The 24,240-nt window shown below is 40.3% G+C and overlaps 1 long non-coding RNA gene across 2 annotated transcripts in view; it reads right to left on the bottom strand.

Moving 5' to 3' along the window:
- LOC126499300 (uncharacterized) overlaps positions 1 to 18,278 on the bottom strand; it is a 29,271-nt gene extending 10,993 nt beyond the window's left edge. The window contains exons 1-3 of one of the 2 annotated variants that reach the window (XR_007591075.1): positions 18,161 to 18,244; positions 13,970 to 14,059; positions 2,140 to 2,201 (exon numbers count right to left, since the gene is read on the bottom strand). This is a non-coding gene — a long non-coding RNA (uncharacterized lncRNA). Of the gene's footprint in view, positions 1 to 2,139; positions 2,202 to 13,969; positions 14,060 to 18,160 lie in introns of both variants that reach the window. The other variant, XR_007591057.1, reaches the window with a different exon arrangement.
- Positions 18,279 to 24,240: the final 5,962 nt, after the last annotated feature.

Here is a 24,240-nt window from a genome sequence, read left to right as displayed (position 1 = left end):
TATATATTAGTTTGAATGTAACTGGCCCCCATAATCTCACAGGGAGTAGCACTATTAGGAGGTGTGACTTTGTTGGAGCGGGTATGGCCTTGTTTGGAGGAAGTGTGTCAGTAATGTCTCTTTTTCTCAAGTTTCCCTCGGCGTGACAACTAGTTGACTTCAGGCTGCCTGCAAGATGCAGTGGTCTCAGCTCTAGCACCACAGCTGCCTGTATGTCACCATGTTCCCCATCATGATCATAATGAACTGAATTTCTGAAACTGTAAGCAAGCCAAGCTAATTAAAAGTTTGTTTTTTTTTTTTTTTTAATAAGAATTACTGTGGTCCTGGGATCTTCTCACAGGAATAGAAACCCTGTTGGTACCAGAAGTGGGGTATTGCTGTGGTAGGCCTGGCCATGTTTTTGTTTAGAAGAATTTGGACTTTAGTATGTAGGGTTATGGAAGCAGTGGAATACTTTAGACACTGTTTAATGAACCATACTTATAGGCGCATGAAAGGCAGAGGTACTAAAAATTATTTGAACTGTCAGGAGCTCCCTCAAAAGGCTTCAAAGGAGAAGAATTTTAGTATGTTGCCTAGAGATTTGTTCTTGTGATATTTTGGTGAAAAACATGGCTGCTTTTTGCCTGTGTTCAAACAGTCTGCCTAAGCCTAAAGTGAAGAGTTTGAATTAATTCCACTGACAGAAGAAATCTCAAAACAGTCTAGTAGAGACTCTGTTATATGGTCATTAGTAGTACCTCTAATGTAGATTTATAATGAAAAGGAGTCAGCTAGGCAAGGAAAAATATTTGAGGAGAAAAAGCTTACCAGAAAGTGGAATGGAGCTAAATTCTATGTTCAAGGAAATAAACAGCTTAAGAAATGGAATAAAGGGAGTGGTGACCTCAAGGAAAGATCCCATGTAGCTAAATTTTCAATTTGTGAAAAGGAACTAAAGAACACTCTAGAGCCAGATGTGGTGGTGCACACCTTTAATCCCAGCACGGGGAAGGCAGTGCTGGCAAGTCTGGGAGGTTGAGGCCAGCCCATCCCACAGAGCAAGTTCAAGGATAACCAGTCTTAGGCAGTGAAGGAAAGAAAGCTGGTGAAGAGGTCATTAAATGATGGGACCATATGTCAGCCTCAGCAAGCAGTAGAACTTGGCAGTTTCAGTCATGTGGTCCTGATTTAGAGTTAAGGAGAGAAGAAAGGAGTTATGGAATAAAGCCACTGAGGCTAGGCATGTGTCAGGGGTGTCCCGGGATAGAGGCCTAGAGAGGCCCTTTCATGAAGCTGGGAAGTTGAAGCCTGGATTGTCTTGGAGACCTCCAAGATTTTGGAGATGCCAAAGTTGTGGGGCACCTGCCAAGGAACGTTGTTAACAGAGTAGAACCAGCCCAAGAGAAAGAAGTGTATGACAGTCAACAAAGCTGAGCACAGTTGGAGATCTGAAGAGTGCTTTGACATCAGACATGGAGATGCAGAATTTGGAGTGTACCAGTTGGTTTTTGGCCTTGCTTTGGTCAAGTATTTCCTTGCTATGTTCCCTTCCCTATATTTTGAAACAGTAATGTATATCCTGTGCCATTATATATTGGAAGTATGTGATCTGTTTCTGATTTTGACTTATTTTTTTGGTTGATTACACTTAAGAGATTGTATGAATCTCAGAAGAGACTGAATTTTAAACTTTACAACATTGTTGAGACTGTGACAGACCAGGGGACTTTTGAAATTGAACTGAACGCATTTTTCATTAGGATGCTGTTACAACCTTATGGGGGCCAGGGAGTAGAATGTGGTAGTTTGAATGTAATAGGCCCCCATAATTTCAGAGGGCATGGCACTATTAGGAAGGGTGGCTTTGTTGAAGTGGTGTGGCCTTGTTGGAGGAAATGTGTGTCTATACCAGGCTTTGATCACTTCTAAAAAATGTATTTAACCCAAAGAAGGATATCTCAGAAACCCAGCATAGAACCAAACACAATTGGCAAGAAGAAAGAAAGAAAGAAAGAAAGAAAGAAAGAAAGAAAGAAAGAAAGAAAGAAAGAAAGAAAGAAAGAAAGAGAAAAAGAAAAACTTAGAAAAGCCAATAAAATGATTCTTAATGGTACTATGTTATATTCATGGACCAGAGCCTAACGTAATTGTTACCAGAGAGGCTTCACCCAGTAACTGATGGGAGCTGCATCATTTCAGGCAGAGCTCAGGGAATCCTGCAAGAGAAGAGAGAAAGGATTGTAAGAGCCAGAGGGGTCAAGGACACCACAAGAAAATCCACAGAATCAACTAAGCAAGGTTCATAAGGGTTCACAGACTGAACCAACAATCAGGGAGCCTGCATGGGTCTGACTTAATGTGAATGTCCAAAAATATGAGTCTAATTCGAGCATACTTCTTCTGTTCCTTCTTTTAAATTAAGAGGTTTAACCCAAGGGAGTGGCTGCCTGCCTTCAGGATACTTGGTCTAGGGTGGGTTCACTGCCTAAACAACAGAATTCTTTTCTCATAAATTAACGGCTTGCTGTCTCAAAGTATTGAAGCAAGCAACTATTCTAGTTGTCCTTTGTATCATGTTAAAGCAGTCTTTGACTTTTTCTTCTGCTGTATTGGGATATAAAAGTGTACGGAAAATTAAATGTAGGCAATTTCAGTCTTCACTGGAACTCCCTCCTGGTACTATCCTATGTCTCTGTGATTCTTTCTTATTTCTGTTCCTCCTACCTAACATTTCTAATCCCCATTCCCCTACCCTCTATCAGCATGGAAAGCAGAATTTTTTCCTTTAATCTGCATGTGCACACTTTGCTGAAGCCGATACAGATCCGTCTCTGGTGTTGACACAGTCACTGTGGAAACTACATGAAATCTCTGCCTAACATGGAAGGCTGACAGAGCTAAAATTCAGACATGACGTTGAGGTGCTGTCAAGCCATCATTTTGATTCAGAATAAGTGATTGTTTCTTCCCTTCAAGCTATAGCTTCAACCCACAGGGCATCTAAAGTAATCTTTATAGAATCTTTGTGCATTATCTTCGTTACTCCCTTATAATTCTGGTTTGCTGTTTCAGTGGAAATGCTTTGGCACACACCTGCTGCTCTAGAGTTGACAGAGTCCAGCAGCGTAAGTGGTTTTTTTTTTATTTATTTATTAAAGATTTCTGTCTCTTCCCCACCGCCACCTCCCCTTTCCCTCCCCCTCCCCCAATCAGGTCCCCCTCCCTCGTCAGCCCAAAGAGCAATCAGGGTTCCCTGACCTGTGGGAAGTCCAAGGACCACCCACCTCCATCCAGGTCTAGTAAGGTGAGCATCCACGAAACTGCCTAGGCTCCCACGAAACCAATAGGTTCAGTAGGATCAAAAACCCATTGCCATTGTTCTTGAGGTCTCAGTAGTCCTCATTGTCCACTATGTTCAGCGAGACCGGTTTTAACCCAGGCTTTTTCAGACCCAGGCTAGCTGGCCTTGGTGAGTTCCCGATAGAACATCCCCCTTGTCTCAGTTTATGGGTGCCCCCCTCGCGGTCCTGAGTTCCTTGCTTGTGCTCTCTCTCCTTCTGCTCCTGATTTGGACCTTGATATTTCAGTCCAGTGCAGCATAAGTGTTTTTGAAGTTTTGACTCTTTTAGTCCATGGTTCATTTGCTCCCGAGCAGAGCTTAAAAACATTCCCTGATCTTATTATTCTGTTTCCTTTTCAATGATCTCATATGTCTTAGCTGATTTCATCTTGATATGATTGAATAGAAATTCAACTGACATTTGCATGCTCTAAATTCTAACCTTTAATGGTTTGTGAAGCAAAAGTATAATAAGATTGACAAGAATCCCTGGACTTTGCCATAAATTCTGAATTTTTTAAGAAAGGTAAGTATATGCGTGTATACTACATATGCATATGTGTCATATTGTAGTGTGTATAGTGTATATATTACAGGATAGCATATGTGTAATAGTAGCATATAATGAATTAAATAAGGAAAATTATAATTTCTATTTTTTTATTTAACTCCCTAATTAAATATAGGTGGTAACCACCATTCCCTGGATCCTTCCTCTTAAAGTGTGTTATTCTTTCTTAATGATTTTTTTTTTGGTTTTTCGAGACAGGGTTTCACTGTAGTTATCAAGCCTATCCTGGAACTAGCTCTTGTAGGCTGCCCTCAGACTCACGGGGATCCACCTGCCTCTGCCTCCCGAGTTCTAGGATTAAAGGTGTGCACCACCACTGCCCGGCTGATAATTTCTATTTTAACTGTACCAATCTTTAATAACCTGTGATAATGAAACAAAAACTGAAAGTTCCCTCCTCCCTGTGGTCTATTATAAACTCACACCATGTCCAGCTAGCAGAACATGAACCTTCTGATCATTCCAACCCTGATCTCAGAGACCCAGCACTAAAATTGATTATGGTGTGCTCAGGAGTGAACACAGGAAGTCGGGACTCAATCCAGGCTCACATATCTAACATAATTAAGTCACAGTCTAAGTGCCATTGTGGGGAATCAAATAAAACTTTGACTCCACGGGAGCACCTTGAGGTGAGGGAAAATTAAGAGGACTTGGTTGTTTAGGGGAGAATCAAGTAGACAACTCTGAAGATAAAAATCCGACTTCACAATTGAACTGTCAAATCTAGGCAGAGTCAGACAAGTAGAAGTTTTCAATGGGAAGAAACCTCAAGGATGTCTTCCAGTGATGAAAGGAAGACATGGAAAGGGAATATGAAGGACATAAGAAATAAGAAGGCGTGAGGAAGCAGAAAGAGGAGGCTTGGGACACACGCACGGAAGGACAGCAGGGAATCCTGCCTCATCACTTGCTGCAAGCCAGTTCTCAGTCCAACTTCTCACACACATAGACCGCAGATACTCAAGGAATGATTAGACTGCCAAAGACAGCTGGCCACAACCATCTACACAGAGAATGGTCTTGCCCTTTCGACAAGAAGGGAGAGCTAGATGAGAGGGAGAGGTTGAGAAGCAGCAGCTGAACTCTGAAGGAGGGAGGAAGCTGCTCCACAGGTGAGCTCATCCCTTTGATGAGGTACTTTCCCCTCCCCCCAGTAGACTTCTATTCCTTAAAACTTAGGGCACGCACCACCCAAAACCACTCCAAACATTTGCAAAATTTTGTTACCATCACTATTTATAACATGAAGTCTAGAACAGGGATATCCTCCATTTAACTTAAGTGAATAAATTTTATGTTTAAGCATCTTACAAATACAATCTTTTAAACAATCATCCAAGCATGAAGATCCTAGTAGAGTTAAGGGGGAAACTTTGTTAGATGGTGTAACTGAAAACAAAATACATTGTACTTAATGGGAATAAGACCTTCACTAGTTAACTTGTCAGGTGGACTCTGGGTCTTAATAAACGATTGCGGAAATTTCACGAGTCAGGCAATTCTGTGCTATCAAGTATATAGGGAGGCATGCATGTGCTAACTTGTGTGTACAGACAAAGTAAATGGAGCAAAATCTCAGTGATTGAATCAAGATGAGAAATATAAGGATGTTCCTCAGGCTTTCATTGCTTCTTTGCACTTTGTTATTTTATAATAAACATAACCGTGTTCCATCCCACATAGCATCCTATCAACAACAGATCTTATGTCATGTGCTGGTCCCATACAACTGTAATGGATCTGAAATTTTCCCATGGTCTAGTATCATTTTATCTGCCTTAATAGAAGCACGATGTTACTTCCATGTTTATGGTGATCGCAAACCTCAATCATAAAAACATATGAACGTATAGAATAATCACACACAGGATGTGAGGACAGGCGTCTTTGCTACTGTTTTATGTACTAGCTGTGTTGCATTTTATTATTTTAGAATGCCCCTCTACTTATTTTTCTAAAATAATTTAAAACAATATGCTTTGTTAAGTTAGCAACAACCTCCTGCATCTTGTATTTACCATGCCTCTTGATGGCATCCAGAGGCCGTGCTGAGTGACTGACCCATAAAATTAGGTCTGTGTAAGTACTCTATGATGTTCATACCAAATCATTCAAGGATGTGTTTCTCAAAACACCATCTCATTGTCAAGCAAACCTAACTGTGTTGAGGAAAATTTTGTGCAAATCTCTTGTGTGTATAAACTGAATATCTATTAAGATCTTTTACAACTTAAGTGTTATTTTGTGTCTCTTTTCAACCAGCATATTATGGCTATTTCTCCATGTTAAAAAATTCTCTTTACCTTATTATTTGTAAGGTAAGTATATTGTATGACTTTGCTCTCATTTGTAAACCGATCCTCAAATACAGATATTTGAATTGTTTCCATTTTTGTTACACTAAAAGAAAGCAATATGGAAAATCTCACACGTTCATCTTGATTTGTGTGTTCCTACTTCTGCAGATAATCCCTAAGATCAAAGATACAAAGGGAAAGACTGCATGAATTTTGTATTTTGAAACAATAATTGCAATATTTCTTCGTACCATATGAACTATTGTTTATTCTTTTCCACAGTGTAAGATGGAGATCCATTCCTTCAGTTTCCTTACATACTGGTTATCAACAACTTTTAGCAAATTTTACACAAGTAAGATAGTAAATACTTTTAATCCCCATTTAGCTCATCATTAGCAAGCTTTATTTTGCATGCTTGTTGGCCATTTATATCTGTTGCAGTCTAGATATGAAGGTCTCTCCCAAAAGGCTCATATGTTTCAGGTTGGTCTTATTAAGAGGTGAGTGAATCATAACAGTGACAACTTCAATAAGTCAATCCATTACTAAGGTCATATTGAATGGGCTTTTAGGGCAACATAGTTGGAAGTGAGTCTTTGAAAGATCTATCTATTCCAGTGTCTCTTTCTCTACGTCTCTCTGTCTGCCTCCCTCCTCTCAGCCCTGACTTTCTCTCCCTCATTCTCCTGCTCTCCTGGCTCCACCATTGACTCTCAAGCATGGGCTTCTGCCTCATGTTTGGGTTAAAAAGCAACAGAGCCAGATAACCACAGAACGAAACCTCTAAAACCATGAGCCACAGGAAGTTTTTCCTGCCTTAACTTACACCAGGCATTTTGTCACAGCAGTGACATTCCCTAACGTATTTCTTAGATCCTTGCAATTTTATATATAACCATGCTGTCAATAAACCACCTGGCAGGAGACTGCCAAAGTTTGACGCAGTCTGGCTAACTCAAACTGAAGAGAATTTTCATTCTCACCTCATTTTGCTGCCTGATATGTATGACACCTGCAGAGATGCCCACGTATTGCTTCAAACAAGGCTGACCTCCAAAACCTCCCCCAAACAGTGCCACCAATTAGGGAATGAAATAGTTAAATACCCAAGCCTATGGGGGACCTATGGGTTTCATTACAACCCCCACACTTTCTTAACCATCAAGTTTATGGTGGATTTTAAGGCTTTGTTTTATTTTGTTTTGTTTGGGGAGGGTTGCACATAATTGACATTTTCATACACATATAGCAACACTAAATTTATCCCTGGTTTTTGGCACTATATGTCAGATTTAGAAAGTCCTTCCGTATTCCTGAATTACAAAAATCCTGTGTTCATTCCTACTACTGCTGCTATGTCCTTACTTTGTTCTGGTTTCTCCCATATCTAGTAAGCTAAGCACTTTCCATTCATGGTTCTATGCATCTTCAGTCATTTGCCAAAAAACGATTAGGTGAGTTGATTCATCTTCCTAGCAGAATGTACATAAAATTTCACTTCAGTCTTTATTCCCAATTTGTAAATTTTTTATTCAGAAAAATTTATCTACACAAATATTCATGCCTTAGTATCTTAGAACAACTGCACAATTTTCTTTAGTTCTGAAAAGTCATTTCTCAACCACCAGCATGCTGAACTTCTCTGCCACTCTACTGTTAGGAAGTAGGGTAAGTGTGCCTAGTCCTATAAGAAATGAATTAAGTAAAAATAACTTCACAATAGTCTGGAAATTACCCATCTTTTGCTCACACCAAAGGGTTTTTCTCCCATGTGCCTGTGTCTATACCACTCTCTACATACGACAAGTCAAAGGGTAAGATTTTCTTCACAGAGAGTGTTCAGGTGTCCTCTAATCACTGACAGATCTGACATTAGCAAGGCATGGGAAATCGAAAGCATTGGGAAGAACAGGAATCTACCCAACCATCACAAATTGCTCTCCCTTCTCACTGGATGGAGTCACAAAGACTGACCCACCCCTCTGGCAGCTGGGAGTCCGGCATCTCTTCCTATAGTTTACAGAACTGAGGAGAGAGGAAATGGCTTCCAATCTCCACAAAATAAAGTGTAGGGCCTTTCTATCTTTTTTTATATAATTACTATAAAATTGGAATACCTCAATAAAATACTACGAAAAGTAGATTTCACTGAGCCAGACAGAATAGACTCACTGTATTTACTGCTTCCAAATCACAATGGCTCTATTTTTTCCCTCAGCTGAGAGCCAATAACCTCAATGTTTTCACATCAATGAACTTGTTTTCTTTCCCATCATCTACTTCAGACACAAGCTTAAAGATCTCCTTGTGAGTGCTCATCACAGTTTCGCTTTTGCAAGTAGGTCATGACCTAGCCATCCCCAAACACCATTCTTCCCCAACCACCAATCCCCTTGAGAACAGCTCTCCTCTTGCATTTATTGGTCTTTTGTTCTGTTATACCCCCTCAATCACTAGACAAGGATGAAGTCATCTGGTTAAACAGGTTTGCTTTTTACCCAATCAAGAAAAACTAGGCAGCCCCTTCCATAGGATAGTTACTGTATGAGACAGTTGCTTAGCAATCTATTATTGAATACGTGACTTATGAAACTGATCCTGAACGGCCATGTTCTAGTCATATGTTCAGTGGGAGTGAGTATGAAGGCTTGGAAACCTAAACACTTAACTTTGATAATTAGTTGCACTCATGGAAGTCAACAAACGAACCAGAGTTCTCTGAGCATAGGATAGTTAGCATGTTTTATTTTTTAAAGTGCAAACTATCAGCCAGTCTACTAACTGTGAACCTGAACTGCTCTGGTTTTTCCCCTTTGGTCTCTGCCTTAACAGTGTCAGTCCAAACCATTCTGAGAGATTGGCAGAGATACAGATAATTGGGAGGTCCCATAGCTTTTGAAGGCTATGATTCATTCAGGTAGAACCCACCCTGTCTCCGATGCAAGCTTTGGCATGTCACCCTGTGCATGGCTGCCAGCCTCCACACAGTAAGTTTTGAAAGCCCTTTCTCCAACCGCCCCTGAATTGGCAGCGTGGGCCTCCAATGAATCAATTTTTCCATTCTCTCAGACCTGCTTAGGCACTGTATTCTATTGTCTGTCAGCCTTCTATTCCAGCCCAGACCCTGACATTGGCCTGCTGAGAAATCTGGGAGATGTCAAGAGAGAAGCCTGTTGGTAGGCATTTGATCCTTTTCCCACATCTCCAGGAGCATTCCAGTGACTTTGGAATAGAGCAGAAGACATGTGACCATGTGGTTCGTTCAACCAGATTATTTATACTGAATGTATGCTGGACATACATTCCTCACATGTCCCTAGGCACATGTGACATGTAGCCAGCTCTTTCGGTCCTAATGAGGCTAAAGGTTCATCTCTCCCTGGACAGAGCCCAGATTATTTTTGACCTTTCATGACCTGCCCTTTTGATCCATTTGAACAGAGGAATGGTTCTTCCAAGATCTTTGAAACAAGTAAGTACTACGTACAATTGGTTTTCAGTCTAGTTTTCTCTTAACACGGTCTAGAATATTCGAGATGCTACAGAAATAGTATGACATCGCTCTTCAAGGCACTAAATTCTTATAAGGAATCAAGAAAACACCCAGAGCCATGTGAGGAAGAATAAGAAATTAGAAAAAGAATATAATGGAATATGTCTTTGTAATATAAGTGGCAGAAATTTCAAGAAAGAGACAAGACTCAAATGGAAATATGGGTAATACTTCATGAGAGAGATTGAACTAAAAGGGTGAATTCATAGTTTTTGGCTTCGCACAAAAAGCCAGAAAATAGGAAAATCAAATGCATCACAATTAATTTTGATTTTTTCAAGGGACAATTGAATCAGAAATATTTTTTGACAAAGATTAAATTTAAAATGATATTAGTAGGAGTTACTAATGGATGATTACCATGTGCCAGGGACATAATGTAATGTGATAAGCAGCATCTGTCTACCCAGTGAACCCAGATACTATCAATAGGTTCATTTAAAAAAATGAAAATAAATTCTAAAGTAGCTACAAGGTTTCTCTTCATCACAGTACCCAACCGTTTCTTGGTTCAAACATAAGTCTCACAGACTTCAGAACCAGAACTTTGACCCACTTCACCAAGACCTCATGCTCTGTTCATGTTGCCTACAGGCAGAAATTATAGTTTCCCAGGCAAAGCCTATGCTGTTTGTGGTGCTGAGGATGACATCAGATCAGAGAAGGAGGACACCAAAGTTGTCTGATGATACCAGCCTAGTTTTTGCCAGTGTCCGTAGGATCATGTTGGTGAAGAATGTGGATGCCTAAAAGGGACAAGATACTGCTTGTTATAGTCTAAAGTAGCGGCAGAATTGAAGGCCTACCTTTAGGGAATTAGCCATCAAGAAAATCCCTTCAGTTGCACGGGACACACTCACCTGAGCTCCTGTCCTCGCTACTTATCTTGTTACAACAAAACGTCTGGCCAAAGCATCTTAAGGAAGATGAGTTTGTTCCTACTCTATCATAGTTCATCACAAGGGTGAAGCCATGGTGACATAGGGTATCTGGTCACATGGCTTCTGAAACAAGAACACAGATTCATGAATGTTCATGCTCAGATAGCTTTCTTCCTTTCATTTAGTCTGGGACCCCAGTTCATGAAGTGGTCGCACCCACATTGAGAGAGTCTTCACACCTCAACTAACCTGATCCAGATAATCCCACATCTTATCCTCCCAGAGGCTTGTCTCCTAGATCATTCCAGAGCGTGTTGAGTTGATAATCAATGTGAAACGGTAAAATCCCTGACTAGAGCTTACGGATTCCCTCACTTACCTTAGAACAAACTGGAACACTTCAGGCCCACCCATGTGTGACTGTACCCAATCTGTATCCCTCAAACTAATCGCTGTGTGACACAAGCCCTGGGCCACACACTGCCAAGACAGGTTTTAACGTGACCCTCAGTGAAGCCCATGTAAATCAAGAGCCCATGTAAATCTTCTTTCAATACTAAGTCACAGTAATGTATTAATTTATTCAGCAATATTCATTGACTGCATTCTACCGTGAGTCCCTGCTATACCATGTAAGTAGTATCAGAAAAAGCTACTTTCTCTTGCTTTTGTTTGCTTGTTTCTTTGATATACTTTTCCTTCTATATCCTCCTTCTTGGTTGAAAGGAGTATGTTGCCTAAGAAAATGCTAAAGTTATGCTACAAAAGGTGTGTTTTATAGTTCTCTACAGGAACAGAACCAAAGAAATGAACATATGGATGATGTATATACATACATATATGTACATATCTACACATGATACATTTCATATGCGTATATGTATACATATATAAATTATTTATCAATGTGCACATACATTATATCTTAATGTATACACACATATAAATTATGTATCAGAATTTACTAAGTAAGCTATAAAATAATGACAGCCAGGGCACACCTGAGATACTAAGAATCTGGATGTCACTCATTCCTTGAAATAGTACCCAAATGCTGTCTTTTATGTAGCAATGACCACTGGTAGTTACTAAGTTCACAATGCAGGGTGCCTCTATAGTCCTAATCTGGCCCTGGAACCCAGAGCTTCCTATAGAGGCACTATAGAGCCACTGGTCTTTCGTCTAAGATAAAAGCTTGGAAACGTTGATTCTGACAGCCGGGAAGAAAATGGTGGCAGCAGCAACAATGGAGCAAATCAACCCAGTAGCAAGAGTGAAGGCCAACTGAACAAGAGGAAAGACTAATCTTCCTTCTGAAATACTCTTTTAACTTAAAATTTTTTCAAGCACTGTATTTTGATCATGTTTTTTTTTCCTCTCTTAACTCCTCAAGATCCTTACCAACCCTCCCCCAACCCAACTTCCTCTCTCTCTCTCTCTCAAAACCCAAAATATCAAAAAACAAATAAGACCAAAAAAAATGCCAAAACAAAATAAAACAAAAAGCCAACAAAAACAACAACAAAGACATGGACTTTGTTTTGTGGCAAGCAACTACCTGAGCTCTGAATACTCAATGATTTCTCTATTCCAAAGATTCAAAGTTCTTCCCCAGTCCTACCCAAAAAACAAGGTCAGTCTGTCACAGCAATAAATATGGAGTCAATTTCTGGGAGTTTCTACTGTCTTGATAAATATCATGACTAAAGCAACTTGGGGAGAAGAGGGTTTGTTTCAGCTTAGATATCCAGGTCCAGGTAACGACCCATCACTGAGAGAAGTCAGGGAAGAAACTCAAGCAAGACAGGAACCAGAAGGCAGGAAGTAGAAGCCATGGAGGAGGTTTCCTATTGGCTTGCTCTCCATAGCTTGCGCAACCTGCCTTCTTACAGCACCCAGGACCACCAGCCCCAGAGTGGCACTGTCCATAGGGAACTGGGCCCTCTCACACCAATCACCAATCAAGAAAATGTCCCATATGCTTGTTCTCAGGCCAATCCATGATGGTATTTTCTCAACTGTGGTCCCCTCTTCCCAAATGACTCAAGCTTGTGTCAAATTGACATAAGACCAGCTAGCGCAAGGTAGAAAATATACCAACAGAGAAACACTGGTTCAAATGAATTATAATAGCTATAAAGCTCTTACTTAATCTTCTTGCAGGGAGGTCAGGAAGACAGAACCATAAAAGAAAAGCAAAATGAAGGTGGATTATCACAAGAGCAGATGGCACTTTTCAGAGTCATCTGGCCTAGTTATCTACTGGTATTCTTAATTCACCACCCAAACTTGTAACTTAACGCGTTACTGATCTATTACCACTGAGCAGTTCTGTGGGTAAGGAACTGGGTACAACTGAGATGGCTCGTCTCTGTTAAAGGTGGATGAGCCTCTGCTCAGAAGTTCAAAGACCAAGAACCAGCACACCTGCATGTTGCCTCTTCACTTGACCCACGTCCCCCCCCCCCCCAGTGGTAGCTGTGCTCCGTAGGCAAGCATCCCAAGATGCTCCCAAAGAAAGATCTTATTTTATGCATCCTAAGATCTTACTTCTTTTGGGCTTATGGTTCCAGAGGGATAAGGGTCCGTCTCAGTGGGAAGCATGGCACTGAGCAGGAGACAGGCAGCAGGAACAGGATGCTGGAAGCTTACATCCTTTAGTGAAAACACAAAGCAAAAAGAGAAACCTGGAAACAATGTGAGGCTTTTAATCACAAAGTCCACATTGGGGGTACTTCCTCCAACATGGCTGGACCACTGAGGTGTCCCCAAAAATGTTCCTGAGACCAAGAATTCAAATACACAAGTCTATGGGAGGCATTCCTCAAACTACTACAGAGCTTGGGGAGTAAACATGATAAGCGTAGCTGAATGCCAGTGAGCCACTGTGTTAGAAACTGGATTTCTTTTTTTAGCTCCCTCCTAAATTCTGAATATGGTTTCAGTAGGCTGTCTCTATGGGCAGTATGACTACAGTATTACTATGCTAGACCATTGTATTATTAACATCAAAAAGTTAGGAGTAAAAGTTTCCAGAAAGATCTTCTCCATATAGTCTAGATTAAGGTTTGCTTAAAAAGAAAATTTCATAAGGCTTGGTGGGTGGGAATGAAGTCTCTGGCATTATTCTTTGTATGTCATTGTCCTGAGATACAGTGAAGGCAAGATCCAAAACTGACCACCAGGTTCCAGGGTCGCTTGGCCTTCCACTGTGTCCGGTCTGTCTTCCTAACTGCTGATCCATGTGGCTTCTGTTTATTTAAAAATGTTTGTTTGTTTGTTGACCCACAAGACAACATAGCTACACGAATACAGAAGATTTCTGTAGATATTTACATGAGTTTCTGTCTTCATTCCATGTGAGTGACTGAACATACATAGCTTCTCAGATTTTCCCTCCGAACGCTGATATCACCTGTGCAAATACTTTAAGGGAACTTTAAGTCAGTTAGTGACTCATCCCATGCCCCAGCTTCCTTCCCTTTGGGACAGTCATGAATCCAACTACTCCCTTAGTTTTTAAATGTCTGCTCCCTATAATAGAACCGTGATTCTGTAACACTCACACTAGCTCTGATTTCCTGGCTAGATTTCAACTGATAGAATTCCTTATGAGAAATTCATACCATAAGGAGAGAGAGAGAGAGAGAGAGAGAGAGAGAGAGAGAGAGAGAGAGAGAGAGAGAGAGAGGTGGGAATAGGGAATACAATGTAAACATGGGACATTTTAGGATAGGCAAATGATAAAATGGTTAGTTTCTCTTTCATGTATAATCCTCTCTCTCTCTCGTGTGTGTGTGTGTGTGTGTGTGAGAGAGAGAGAGAGAGAGAGAGAGAGAGAGAGAGAGAGAGAATATGAATATTCTGTCTGCACATATGTCTGTGTATTACATATTTGCAGTATCATGCAGTCCAGAAGAGAGCACTGGATCCCTTGGGACTAGTACTGCAGAGAGCTGTGAGTTGATAGTGAGTCCAGGGGACCAAAGCTGAATCCTCTGGAAGAGCAGCCAGTGTTCTCAACTGCTGAACTATCTTTCCACCACCCGCCCTCCTCTTCGAGACAAAATCTCCTGTAGTTCAGGCTGGCCTCTAACTCTTGATCTTCCTGCCTCCACTTCCCAAGCACTGGAATTACAGGCATGTACCACCACACACCACCCTCTTCTTCTTTTCTTATGGACAGTATTAAAAGCCTGTCTTCCTACCTATGACTAAACCAGGTTAAAGTTGAACAAGAAGATAAACAAGATAGGAATTCACAAAGAATTTACCATCCAATAAACAAGATACCTAAAGTGTAGATAACTATAATGGAAGGCAAGAGATTTTAAAGGTGTGGCAAGAAGTGTTCCAAGGGAACAGATAAGACTTTAGAACAAAATAAATTGCATTATGTTCTTTACAAGTCTTTGAACAAGGTCAGGAGAATTTAGTACGTTGCATCATTTACCAAATATTTAATTTATTTAAATGCTTAATTAAGGTCTCTTTACAGGAATAGAGGACCATATTTTCTCAAGGTGCATGGCATTACCATAAAGTCACAATCCACTGAAGCTGTGTGTTGACAATCAGGCATTTGAGAGCATTGGGTAACACATTAGGCAGGAGGGGCAGGAATGTGTACCAAGCTCGCAACTTGCTGGAGAAAAGCACTGTGCCTGCCTCCCCCTGCAAACCCAGGTAAAGGGAAGCAGTTCTCTTCTATTCAAAAATGCCTTAGGATGTGGGTCTTGGAGCCCTATAAAGCTGGGAAAATATAGACTCATGAAGAGAGGATGTTTATCTTGGCGATGGACGGGTCTACAATAACACTGCTGCTCGTGAGCAATGCTGGGTTCTGAAGGTCACAAAGACACACTATGGTTCCTGGGTCCTTTCAATACACAAGTGAAATGGGGCACTACAAACACTGGAGAATGTCTTGCCTAACAAAACAAGAATAACAGTAAGTGTCTGTTAGAAAGTGATTCCTCTGTAGATGACGGGACCAGACAGACCAGCTTCTGTTGGGATGTCCGGGTTCTTCTGTGCTCACCTTTGTCTGCCTGCTTTTCCAGTCTGGATGATGGAATATCATGATCATGCTATGCACCAAAATATTACAAATTTTAGAAGTACTNATATATATATATATATATATATATATATATATGGTATCCCTCTATGTAGACGGAGAGCCTCCACCTCCCAGATGTCTCTCTGGGCACTGTCATCTCGCCTTAACGGTATTGTAGCAAGCAACTGCCTCATGCTGAGACCTCAGCTCAAGACTGGAGCTTCTCTCAGGGCAGAGCTGTTATTCTTCATTGCAAAATAACTCCATAACTTAAAGGCAAGTCTCAATCTCAGATTTACTAAAATACATTTAAGAATTTTAACCTCGTAGAGCACTCCACTGCTATCATCTTAAACATTTGTTTGGGCCACATGCTTTCGGTTCATAAAATATAGAAAGAAAACCAAAACCACAAAAATATCCAAGTGTGGTGAGAGAGAGAGAGAGAGAGAGAGAGAGAGAGAGAGAGAGAGAGAGAGAGAGAGAGCCATGCTTACAAACTAAGCACCCCTGTGGAACAGCACCAACACTGTGAAATGGAGAGCCTTCCCAATACGAGAATAAATGCAAACAGTGAGTTCAATTCTTTTGCAACAATGGAGAAGGTGGGAAACAGGAAAAGTTTCATTGTATGAAACAAGGTTTTAAAACTAAGTAAAGAAAAGCTACCACTTGGAAGTTGACAACTTAATGGACTCAGGAAGTTGAGTGGCCTTGAGATTAAAGAAAACACACCCAGACTTTTGATTAAGTTGTAGCCACAGGATACCAGGTTCTGTATCCTTAATATCAACATGGGGCAAGATTCTTAGCCACTTATTTAATATGTGGGGCTGAGCATTGAGCAGAAGTCAAGGAGTCGGTGGCTTCCAGAAAGCAGAGAGAAGGAGAGAATTACTATGCACACTAAATTTCTAAATGCATAAATTAAATTCATACTTGGGATGGAGATATTGCTCCATAGTAGAATATTTGTCTCAGAAACAATTTAATTTAAAGCTAAGGCCTTAAATTAAGCCTTACCACTGATGATGATGATAATGAAGAAGATGATGATGAAGATGAAGAAAGAAGAAGAGGAGAAGGAAGAAGAGAAGAGAAAAAAGAATAAGAGAAAGGAGGAGAAGAACATTGTTTTATTACTAGAAAAGATCTTTACTAAACAGGGAACGATTGTAATATATGTGGACAGTTTTGTTGGCTTGACTAACAGAGGTAGAGGTATTGGTGTCATTAGCCCTGGGATCTTGCTGAACAGTTTACATACAGAAGACAACCTCACACGGCAAAGGAAAATGTGGCCCCAAAGTCAATGGAGCTTGTGTTGAGAAATTCTGCTCAGGCTTTGAAATAAAAACTTTAATGTCTGAGCCATCTCTCATTCATTACTTTTGGTGTTTTGAGACAAAGTCTTAGTATGTGACCAGCTTAGCCTAAACCCCAAATCTTCCCATCTTAGCCTCTAAGAGCTGGGATGGCAGTATGTGCCACCATGCCCACCTGCTTTGAATTTCTATTATGCAACTCTTAGTGAGTTTTTAACCTCTCTGAGCATAAATATATTTCCCAGTAAAGATAATAGTAAAAGTTTCCAGAACTATCAAAATGATGAAATGAAATAGTGTTTGATGTTAAAGACTAGCTTCGACAAATATACCACTTACCAGGGTAGGGGCAGGGGGATTAGAAAAATAAGTGAAGAGAACAAAGATGTGAGTGAAAATAATAAAACAGAAACATAGAATACTACCGGGAGGGAGTTCCAGTGAATACTGAAATTGTCCACATTTAATTTTCCATATATACCCAATATAGCAGGAGAAAAATGCAAAGACTGCTTTAACATGATACAAAGCACAACTAGAAGAGTTACTTGCTTCAATACTTTGAGACATCGAGCCATTAATTCATGCAAAAAGCATTCTGTTGTTTAGGCAGTGAACCCAGCCTAGACCAAGTATCCTGAGGACAGACACTCCCTAGGTCAAACCTATTTCAAAAGAATGAGCAGAAGTATGCTTGAATTCTCTGGCCTTTGGTCAGGGTGGAAAGGATACACCTCTACGGGACGTCTTAGTGTTCAAACCGCCAAGTAACCACACCCTAGTTCAGGGTGTGTAGCCACACTTATTGTTAACAACTTTGAGCAACCTCAAACTCTCTGACCTTCAGACAAGGTGGAATAGCTCACATTTTTGGGCCACCACAATATTTAACCATCAAATATTTAACACTGGCATAATAAATAAATGTTGCATCTGTTGGCTCTAAATCTCTTGCCCTGAAGCATTGCTCTGAGGCCTCAAACCAGCTAACAACTGTTCCTCAAAGGAAACCTCATCCTTGAGCCACGCCACCAGCTCCTAAGCTCGTGAAACAACTTCCTGACTGCTTCTCTATTTCCATGCTGGCAAAACAGCAATTTAGACTCTGAAATAGAATATGTGTTAGAGATTAATGCCTACCCGGACTCAGTAAGAAGACTGAAATGAAGTCTGTGGTCTTGGTCCTTGAGAGAGTCAGCTATACTACCAGCTTCTTAGTCTTCAGTGTTTCAGTACTACTAGATGATGTAAAGCAGAGAAAGACATCTTGCATCATGGACTGAAGAGCTTAAGGGGAGGCCTGGTCACACTGTCATTTATACAACAGAGTGAAATCCTGAAATCCTGCAGATGACTCATGTTAAAATTAGAATGTTAGAGCGCTGAGAATTTTTAAATGGCAGTAACTTCAATCCAATAAAATGGTTTCTAACTTAGACTGAGTCCTTTAATTTCTGGTCTTCAGTACAATAAGTTTTATGATCATAACATCCAGTTACATTTGGAAAGGCAAGAGAAAGACCACACACACACACAGAAGACAAAGTACAGTTTTCATGTCTTAAAATATGGAACCACATCTCTTTAGCTGTATGGGATACCTGGTCTTTTGATCATCTTTTCTCTGTTAATTCACCTGCTCACTTGTTCTTTTCTGTTTCTGGAGAGATATTTTCTTTCATTGTCATGTCAAATAAAAAGAAAAATACTTCCCATTTCCTTCTCCCTGTACAAAAGCAGCTGCTGCTCTGAATCAGAAGCTCCCAAACTTCTGGAGCTAACAAGCAGCTGGTCATGCTCTCTCACACTAAAGCATCATGGGAATTCAGCAAGGTGCCCTCGCCCTGCTTTCCAATCATCCCTGCTTCATACTGGGGACCAGGAAAAGTATAAAAGGAAACTGTCCAGTGGCAGAAAAGCAAACAGGGAACACATGCCTGCTGTGTCTCTTGTTCAGTCTTAGGTGCTGTTAGCATTCTGATCTGAAATGCCCACCCCACCCCAGATTCTGTCCTGAAGGCTCGGTCCCTGGTTTGTGGCACGATTCTAAGTAACTATTGCGTTTGACCTCTTACCTCCAAAAGATCACCCATAGTTGGACTCTAATAAGAATTCTTCTAATTAGAAATTAGAAGAAGGGAGGATCTAACTAGTGAAGTTATGCTGTCCACTCCTGGTAGACATGTCTAAAATTCTATCCTTAGACAGGAAAATAAAGTTAAATGTCCTTTTTGCACACATGGGTTTCAGAACAGAATACATCTCCACTACAAAAAGTTCATCAATGAGGGCTTCAAATAGTTAAACATTCAAATAAAATTAGTTTTCAAGCAACCAGCTTAAAAAGTAAGATTTCCCTACTTTTTTAGAACTATCTATAAGAAAATCTATCAAGAAGGGAAAAGAAAAAGGATGAAAAAGAACAGCTACAATGGTTGATTTAATATTAAATTATTGACCAACACCACTATTTTTATTATAGTGGAAATTTTTGTAGCAATGGTATATGAATATTTTTAATTCTTTTGAACCAAAGAATACTAACATTACCTCAGAATTAAATACCAGATATCACTGCAAGCTTTCCTTCCTTCATTTGTCTACTCAACAAATATTATGTACTCAGCATGTCAAGAATGCTGATGGAGTACCAGTCAGCCAAAACTGATATAGAAATAAAAACTTAAAAACCAATGAAAGTGTATAAAAAGAGATGATAGATAGACAAAGCATAGATGGACAGACAATAGAAGAAAGAAAGAAAGAAAGAAGGAAGGAAGGAAGGAAGGAAGGAAAGAAAGAAAGAAGGAAGGAAGGAAGGAAGGAAGGAAGGAAAGAAAGAAAGAAAGAAAGAAAGAAAGAAAGAAAGAAAGAAAGAAAGAAAATAGATAGATACATATATAATCTAACATTTATTTTATAACATTTATTATCATACCTTACTAACATTTATTGAGGAACTACCAAACCATACACACAATGTGTATGCGTATCTTATAGAAGGACAGCCCATTCCCAGATCACTCTAGTAAGCAGAATTATTTCCATTCCAGGCTACTCTCTTCTTTATTCTCTTACATAATTTCTTCCTATTTGCTGCTTCTCTCTTAGCAACAAGAACTTGGTTTGTTAGGGGCTCTGTAACTATATATCCAGTCTGTCAATACTCTCCTTAAAACCTTGAATTAAACTGAATAAATTTAACCAAAGACAATTGTAATCAGTCCGTTACAATTGTCACCGGATTGGAAAGCACCAGACACCATCATGACCAAATTGCTCAGCCCTGCAGAATTGTGTGTTTCCCTCCTGGACACTCACTCTCAGCACTCAGTCTTAGCAATGTGCAGCATCACACAGAAACTTCAGAAGGTGCTCTTATGGCCAGCGGCCCCTGAACCCAGCCAGGCAGCTGAGGGATGGAGGAGAGAAAACCTCCTCGACCCATCTGGGGCTGTTCATTACCTATACAGGCCTAAATCTTCAGTATACCTGCAGCGATGGTCAAACAGGACAACCTAGGTAAATATGGAAAGTATTCTATGCAATGCCAACCTTGTAAGGAACTGCAAGCCAAGTTCCCAGTAGTTACAGAGTTTAACTGATATCATCTACTATTCTTTTCCATTAGACTACAATTGACAGGAGCTTCATTATCAAGCTCTACACGGTGGGAAGGTTTTGAGGTTTTGTTTGTTAGTTCCGGTCATCCAACCAGTCAAGAGATGTCCTGACAGAGAAGTATATAGTAAACCCAGACACTTCACTACAACACCTACGCAAGGTGAGGATGTCAAGGAGAGAACCTGCGCAGAAAAAGGACACACTTGGGGATCGGGCACAACTCCATACAGAGAAGGTTATTGCTACTGCTTGTTCCTTCTTATGGCAGCCCTCTGACTAGAAAGGGATGACGTCGGCGGTGAACATACAATGCAGCCTTCTGTTCTAGCGGAAATGCGAGGAAATAGAAGTGCAAGGTCGCCTCCTTACCCACTCTTGAGGCGCATTTCACGCCCTTGTTGGGCTTTGTGCGTTCCCTCTGGTTGCCATGGCATCAGAGAGAGACAAACGCCTCACTTCCATTTTGAAGCTGAATTCCCTCACAAACAAAATTGTTTCCGTTTGAGGCTATGTGCGCCCTCCCACCCTATCAGAGCCCTCTCAGAAGAACACATCTTTAAAATATGGGTGGAATGCATCACCTGTCTCTCAGACTGGCCTTGGATGGGAGTTGGGGTGTGACTACATATTTTTATTTTTTTCAAACATTTAGAAAATGAAGAAAAATATTCTTAAAATGGAGTGAGATGGTTCTGAGTCTCTTTACCTACAGATGTCAATGGCATTCGGACATTTTTATCTCAGCCTTTTGATCTGCGTATATATAGATGTATTTTATATTATACATTGCAAATTTATAGCCCAATTACATATATTACTTTTATGTATACTTTTTCCTTTACTTTGTAACCACAGACCTCCTCTTCTGACGTAGGGCTATAAACCCAGGATTATTCCAAAGTGTTAGCAGCATGCTAATCTGCATCTCATGAATTCTTATGGAAAGAAATTTAGTAAGACAGAAGGCTAGCATTTGGGAGATGGAGGCAAGGGGATTGATGCAAGTTTGAGGGCAGTGAGAGATATATAGCAAGATTCTGTCTTAGAAAAATAAAAAGAGGGAAGGAATAGTAGATAGAAGGAAGAGATTGATTGATTGATTTTTGGGAGTGATGGAGGGAGGGAGTGAGTGAGGGAGGGAGGGAGGGAGGGAGGGAAGCTATATTTAACTTACAGCAGCCTAGCCCTTACAACTGTTAATCTAAAGGCTAATGATTAGAATGGAGTTACTGTGGATATGGATGTTTACAAAGTTTGTTTGCTCCTTGTGGCTCTGCTATCAAAGAGAGATCACAGAGAGCCTCGCAAGCTATCCAGAGTCTCTTAAGAAAACTATCTGAACCCATCACTGTAAAGCCACGACTTTTCTTTCAGTAATGACGGGTTCTTCACACTCTGCAATTAGTAGTTCACGAGCCCATTTGCCTTGTAAAATGCATCAAGGTGACTAGGCTGATCCCATAAACCAGGGAGGGAGACTCTAAAGGGCAGAAAAATAAGCATGAAACTTGTGCTGAAGTGGCAATTATGTGGATTTTTACTTGAAGCATTTCAAATCCAAGGCCTTCAATTTAATGAATATATGACCTTGAACATGTTATTAAAATTCCCTAAACCTTAACTCCCTAATTTCTAATTATTTTGTACTGAAAAAAAAATATATGCAGCTATAGTTTTGCCCTGAACATTAAATAAAATGAGATATGAAAATGAAAGTCTTATATGGTGCTTGACACACAATAGGTCCTCAGCCTGTATTGGTGTTCCCTTTTCCATGGCAACCTGATTAGAAAACAAAGGTACCCTAGTATACTTTTCCTGCAAGCAATGATGCTGCCGTTGCTTGCTGTACAGTTGGATGGTGATTCTAGGTCGTTCTCCAGTTCTGTGTTGAGAAATTCTCAGAGCGTCGCCTCCACTCCCGCTTCAGTGAAAACTGTACTAACCTGAGAATGATGACTCCTGTAACAGCAGCACTCAGGAGGTCGAAGCAGAACTGCCATGAACTGGAGACAGCCTGGGCTACATGATGAGTTTCAGGCTAGACTGAGCTACAGAACAAGATCCTTCTCCCAAACAATAAAAACCTTTCCAATGAAACTTGAGTCAGGAAGGTTCCATTTTCTGATTGCCCGGCTCAGTAGTGGAAATCAGTTTGTTGTATATCATCCAAACCGAAAGCGAAGAAAGCAGGTCTCCAGCTCACTGTTTGGGAATTTCCTTAACTGCTCTACCAGGACGGCTAGCAAAGTGATGCTTCCGCATTTTTTGGCATCAATGGGCGGATGTAGAGGCTGTGGTGGTAAACAGAGTCAGGAAGCAAAACCTCATTAGGAACTAATTGCTTTATAATTAACCACACAGGAAGCAAACGCCATCAGGAGATCACTCAAGGGACATTTGAAGATTATGAGATTAAAACAGACCGATTATTCAGTAAAACCCCTTAAAATACATAAAAGGCACACAAAAAAATGTATTTTAATATTGCCAGAATTAATCTAGGACCACATAAATAGTAAAAAATGTGACATATTTGTTATCTATACCAGGTTCATTGAGGAAGATGGTTGATGTCAACCTCGGGCCTCCACATGCGTAGACACACACACACACACACACACACACACACACTACCCATTCCTAATGTTTGGTTGAGCAGCTCTCCAACTGTAGAGTTAGTGATTAAGAGAGTTGCATCAGACTTTTCTTTCTCGTCTATGGAAATCTCTTCCTTCTGTATGACAGGGTAAGACAGCGCAAATGCCCCTCCATCCTGGATTCTTGCAGAGGCCATTTCAGGTTTAACTAGAATTTTATCTCCTTGATGGAAAATCACACACTTTATTCTAGAAAGCCGAGGTCAGGATGTTCTAGCTTGGTTTCTGTTAACCTCCTCATGAAGAACCCACCTTCAGCTAACTGCTTATCCTCGCTTCTGTCAAATTGCTTTCTTATTTAGCTGTCTGCCCCTATGCACCCCGTGCAGCTGCCGAGTGATCTGAGATGTGACGACAGGGTTTCAAGTAGAAACCCTGTGCCCTGGACACTCAGAGCTACACGGAAGCCCTGAATACCTGAGTGTAGTCCCAGCCAACTGGAATAAGACTTTCAGTTGGCTATAAACTGTCTGAGTGGCTGTCTCTCGTGGGCTTCCAGTAACATTGAAAGTACAAACTTCTACTAAAAGAGAAGCAAGAATTTAATGATAAAAGGAAATCTAATATTTGTTTTTAATGTAATAACTAAGTAAACTTGTATTAACCTAACTGGCAAATACCTATGTCTTGTATTTGACAACATTCACAGACTTTTAAAAACTGAAAGGCATCTTAAGAATAATCACTGTAATTTTTCATCTTCATATGAACAAGAAAAAAAAGCTCAATATTCTGTAAGGGAACAATTCCTTAGTGAACAAAATGTAATAAATTAATGGACAGTCCCAAATCTCCCTTAAAATTTCTTAAATACCTAATAAATAGTTAAGCAGGTAGGAATTACCTAACATGAAAAGTGTTCAATAGTAATGTCCTGTGTGCTAATATGCTCACTGTGTCCCGGGTCCAGTTAACATTCCATATTTATTAATGTCA

This window comes from Alexandromys fortis, unplaced genomic scaffold (assembly GCF_014885135.2).
Source record: "Alexandromys fortis isolate MF-2015 unplaced genomic scaffold, M_Fortis_MF-2015_v1.1 scaffold_19, whole genome shotgun sequence".
Taxonomy (NCBI): domain Eukaryota; kingdom Metazoa; phylum Chordata; class Mammalia; order Rodentia; family Cricetidae; genus Alexandromys; species Alexandromys fortis.
The sequence above is the reverse complement of the archived record's forward strand: the minus strand, read 5'-3'. Positions and strand labels throughout refer to the sequence as shown.